The sequence below is a fragment of the Mytilus californianus genome, unplaced genomic scaffold, assembly GCF_021869535.1.
Source record: "Mytilus californianus isolate M0D057914Y unplaced genomic scaffold, xbMytCali1.0.p SCAF_21, whole genome shotgun sequence".
Lineage (NCBI taxonomy): Eukaryota > Metazoa > Mollusca > Bivalvia > Mytilida > Mytilidae > Mytilus > Mytilus californianus.
Window position 1 is genome coordinate 8,131,993 of NW_026262670.1, and position 5,745 is coordinate 8,137,737.

The 5,745-nt window shown below is 30.6% G+C and overlaps 1 long non-coding RNA gene across 1 annotated transcript; it reads right to left on the bottom strand.

Moving 5' to 3' along the window:
- Nucleotides 1-661: 661 nt before the first annotated feature.
- On the bottom strand, nucleotides 662-4,793 carry LOC127731894 (uncharacterized). Its single transcript, XR_007995896.1, has 4 exons — nucleotides 3,640-4,793; nucleotides 3,230-3,392; nucleotides 2,880-2,949; nucleotides 662-2,340 (listed from the first exon to the last, which is right to left on the bottom strand). It is a non-coding gene; the product is annotated as an uncharacterized LOC127731894 (long non-coding RNA).
- Nucleotides 4,794-5,745: the final 952 nt, after the last annotated feature.

The following is a 5,745-nucleotide window of genomic DNA, read 5'->3' on the forward strand; positions in this document are numbered from 1 at the left end:
GTGCACTACTTTCTTTATAAAATTTGTTTCTATATGGGGAATCTGTTGGAATACATAGCACCATATAACAGTTAGCACCAAAACTATAGTATAAGCACTACTTTCTTTATAAAATTTGTCTTTATAGGGGATTCTGTTGGAATGCATAGCACCATATAACAGTTAGCACCAAAACTATAGTATAAGCACTACTTTCTTTATAAAATTTGTCTTTATAGAGGGAACCTGTTGAGAGTATATACATGATAAAACAAAAGTCTTTTCCTCTCTCAAACTATCATTGTAAATGAATAGAAAAGTTGAAGAAATATATAGCAACATATCATGAGTGCAAGTATCATGATTTGAAATATGAACTTTAATGATTATCACAATTATTTAGCACCAACTTTAAAACAATTAGCATTTAATAAATTATCACAACTATATTGCTTAATAACAAGAAAACAAAGACTATATACATGTTATATATTACAGTATAAACATTTCATATACTAAAGTATACTACTAAGGTCTGTCTAATGTTCCCCATTAACCTCTATAACATTTTTGATATTTTTACATTATATTAAGACCAAATAAATTTTATCTTTTAATCTGATAGATCATATCAGATAATTCCTTAGATGTAAAGCTTCATAAATATTTTTATTTTCTTATTTTAGAAGTTATTATACTGTGTAATTACTAAATATTTTTAATTACAATCAAGCCTCAAGCTAAATAACCGTTGATAGATAAACATGCATAACAATCTTTAGATGTAGAGTATAAGAAATCGTCTTAATTGCAATCAAGTTTCAAAACTGATTAACTGTTAATGGAGAACATCAGACTGATAGACATATATTACTTCTAATTTGAGTTAAACTTCTTATTAACATAACAAAACAGAATTGTGTAAACATATACAAAACTCCTAGATATGTATAATATTAACAACACCCTTTGAAGTAACATCATTTCAAAATCTGACTTATTCAATATTTTCAACATCAAAAAATTTTAAAAAAAATATTAAAAGAAAAATGTATTAATTTAACCATAATTTATAATCATGCCAAACACAGGAAGTTGGTTTTTCTTATGTATAGAAAATTATCACTCTACTTTGTTTAAACCTTCAACAATAAAAAAAAAAACCTCAATAAACTTCTTAAGATAATACAACATAGACATGCTAATATCTCCTTTGTCACCACAATGGATGCTTAGTCATATATAAATTAATCCTAAAATGGCATCTCAGTTAAGTCTAAATGAATTAAAATTATCAACCCAACTTTATTTAATGAATCTTATCATAACCAAGAGAGAAGAATAAATCCTTTAATATTTATGAAAAATTATTAAACTTTCATTCTATCCAGAAAACTTCATGATGGATCATGCTTCAACAAGTAACTTTCTTAATGAATTAACTAATTTTGTATCTCGACATATACCAGTAGTGGGAATTCACTTTTTCCCATGTTATTAGTGTTCAATACAACCCGAATTGTTTAAGGAAATGAAGGATTGGTATTGCTACCAGCCCATCAACACATTTAGCAATACACAGTTTAATATTTCTGGACTATATCATAGTTTGCTTCATGAAAGCAAGGAAACTAAAATAGGGTGCCTCATGAGTATGAGTGAGACCTTTTTAGGAGAACTCATGCAACAGTGCAACACAGCAAACAGTGTGTACAGCAGAGACATGCTACAGATAGTGCTGAATATTTTAAAGGACAGGTAAGAAATACTTTAAACATTTTTTTTATATAAAGTTACTTAATGAAGCAATATGATTCATAAAGCTAGTCTTACAGTGGTATTATTCATAGTTTTATAATTAAGGTGGTACCCAACACCTTAACTGAAATTAATATGGCTCGTTTAATTTTCATAAAATTTTAACAAAGTATTTATTTTGAACCTTTGACAAAAATATAAAAATTTCAAAATAATTGAACCAACCATTTTATCATAAAAATTACACTGGTTATATAGCAGTTTGACAAACACTAATTTCAATCATTGAGAAGCTTAAAATACACAAATTAATCACATAAATAAATTATAAATTAAGTCTGTTGGGTGGTATTGACTGTCTGGTGCTTCTTCTTTAAATACGTGGTGGTGCTGGCAAGGGTAGGATGATTTCTTGGTGTACTGCAGGTGGTATGGGTTGAACTGCTGCTTGGTGTAGTGGTTGATGTGGAGGAGGGTTAAGAAGTTGTCTTACAGGGGGGATGAAGTTGCGAATAGCTGGTGCAGCATTTATTAAAAATCTATGTATTCGGTTTAAAACCACTAGCAAACTGATGAGTGTAAAGATGAGGACTTGAAATAGTTCTACAAGAAGAAAATAAAAAAAAAAATACAAATTTTATAAATTGTTACTACTTAAATTGTACCAGGCTTTATTATATAGTTCATCTTCTGAGTTTGAAATATTTTGAGAACGTCTTTTCCTCCAAACAATAAATCCACTAATTAGAAAGAATATCACTGTAAGTAAAAAAAAGAGTTAAAAGCAGTGATATTGAAATTACAATTTAAATTAATAAAAAAAAAAATATCCTAATAGTACTTATATTTAGGGGCAGAAGGAATCTCCTGCAGAGGAAGACCATGATCAATTAACCCTCCCCTACTATTCCTCAAACATTTCTTCCTCAAAATAATGAATGCTATCACCAGAATTACTACAAGAAAAGAAATAATTTAACTAGTAATGGTGTCCATTTCAACATTTAAAGAATCATCTATTGATAACATAACTGGAATGTAGTCTGATTGATAGTAACACTTTTTTAATAAGAACACAAAAATTAAGACAATTAAAAGAAACAAAATTACTCCAAGAAAAATTATATAAACTTTTAAGCTACCTGTTAAAGTGGTGACGGTTGCCACTATCCATGGTGTTGTATTGGTTGCTGTCTCATTTTCTGTAGTAGTCTAAAAAAAAATAATAATAAACTACATGTAAACAAATAAAATAACATAACCCAATCCACACCATACTACATGTTACAATCAATACACATTTAGCTTTAGCTGAATTTAAAGCATGAGAAATTTATAAGTATGAATGTCTAAAATAAATGAAAAATAAGTACTCTCAAAATTTTTTAAGTCAATTTTAACAGCAGTGCTTTAATGTTTTTTAGAATACATTATCATAATGCAATGATAATGTTAAGCAGAGATTCCCTTTGCACTACTGATGAAAACCCACCTGCTGATGGCCAGGGACAGTGCTGGACAGAGGGTTGTGCTCGTATGTTGAGGATGCTGGAACACTACGAGTCTGTTCTGGCACGGAACCGAGAGAACCCACCTCGGTATGAGGAGAGGTTACTGGTACCCATTTCCATAGTTGGTACAAGGTCTTCAAGTGACTGAAAAAAAAAAACAACAACATTTATAGACAGTTATTAAATTTAATATTTATAGATTTTAATACAAATCAGTCCTACAGAAATACAATTAAAATTATGCTAACAAATATTTCTTTCTTTCTTTTCTTATATTGTTATACTTTCAAAAGAAAATAAAGTGAATTTGTCCTTCATAAAGTAGGTGTCAATTTTATGTAAACAATAAAAATGGCGGATGTTGAAAACAAGTTACATAATAACATCTTACACAAACTTTATCTGCTATCTGCACTTCTATGTTTGGGGTTGTGGAGATGGCTAAGCAACAGTTGTCGATAGTACAGGTTTTAATCAGAACTTTCTCCAAGTGCAGACCGAAAGTCATCAAGGTGCTGGAACCCGCCAATCTATCCAGTGTGATCTTTTTGACTGAAGTCGGCCCATGGAAAATGTAACTGCCCTCTCCCTCATAGAGACACTGTAGCTCAACTACCTCGTAGCTCTCATCTACTATGCTTCTGCATTTTCTAATGTTTAGATCATGCACTTGGCCATTAATACATATAACTACACAAAACATCAACAAACACTTAACGTTCACCATTTTGATTTTTCAGTTTTTTCCCTGTGAATCGTCTGCGCATGTGCACATAATTAACAGTCTAATTAAAAATAAAAAGGCGGGAGATCGTGACCGTGTCAAAAAAAAAGTACAATACGAAAAAGAATAAATATGAAAGAATTGAGATGTTGCTATATGATCTTCAACAATAGTATAACTTGAAAAAAGGGGAACGGAAGCACATATAATAAGAAAATATTAGGTACGAGACAGTGATACTCAAAATATTTTTTTCAGAAAAAAAAATTGAATGTTTTAGTTTTTGTTTTTACAATGTAGATGCTTTAAATAAAGATTTTAAGTTAAGAAACCCAAAACAAAGCAGATGACATATTATCACAGTAAAGTTTCTAGAGATTCACCAACACGTTGTTTTGTTGTTAAGCGCATTTTTGTTGGCGCACCACATAAACAATTCAACATAGAGTTGTTATGTGAAACCTAAGAATGGGGTGGTTATCTCTCCATTAGTCCCACCCCATACTTCAAAGTGTAATATTATTGGTTTAGATAATATTTTCTAGAAAAATGAAATAGTATAAAAGTGCGTATTTTTCGTTTTCAAGTACTTCTAACTTTTTACTAGAAATCTATTATTTACGAAATTTGTTAAGTGTTATAATGGCATCTGAAAATGTTCAATTTAACCAAATTGTGTCCGCAACTGGTCGGACCGAATACAGAACACAATTTGGGAGGGGGAAAGTGTTAACATTTAAAAAGTCCGCTAGAGGACTATATTATTTGGATTTAGCCGCATCAAATGGAACTATGAAGTTTAACTTGGGGCTGAATGAGTTAGACGATCTACAATGTATTCAACCTGAGGGGCCACCTGGAGTCCCTGACAGCATACTTTCCACAGGTAAGACTATCTTCTTTCTTTTTTTTTACATTAGGTCTACATGTAGGAGTTTTCTTTAAAAACACCTAGGAAATTAAAGATTATACCTTTTAAGGTGTTTTTTTTCTGTTTGTATGCGCTTACCGTAAACAACAGGAAGGTTTTAAGTATTGTCTATTACCGTTCATCTTTCTGTTTATCTATCTACCCCGCTTTTGTTAGGAGAGATATCTGTGTTCACATTTGTCTTTTATTTTAAATGATTTAATGTAACAATTGACTAACATAAAACGAAGATGGGGTATGATTGTCAATAAGATAACTCTTCACAAGAGACCAAATGATACAGAAATTGTCAACTTTCGGTCACCTTATGACCATGAACAATAAGCAAAACCCATACCACATAGTCAGCTATAAATAGCTTCGAAATGATGAATGTAAAACAAACATCCGAAAAAAAAAAACAACCTAATTTATGTACAAAATAATGAACGAAAAACAATATGTAACACACCACCAACACCTCTCGCAAGTATAAATCTTTCTTCATAACATTAGAGTTTATGTTTTATTTTTTATGTTTTAGCCGCACTCCCACCCACAAGAGCAGGTTGTGCCTAAAGAAAATGTGGCACCAGTTTACGCACCACCACCACCACCAACACCTTCCGTAAGTATACATTTATTAATGTAGAGTTTAAATATGTTCAAAAATCATGATTGATTGTTAATTGCTTAACGTTCAGTGGCAAATATTTCATACATGTTCAGAACAAGAACAAGTTAACAATAAATACAATAGGTAGGTCTTGTAATAGAGGTTTTTTTTCAAGAATCACCATTTATTCTTAACTTGATACACTTAAATGCAAACAAAGCAATACTTATTTTTCAAGTATAGAATT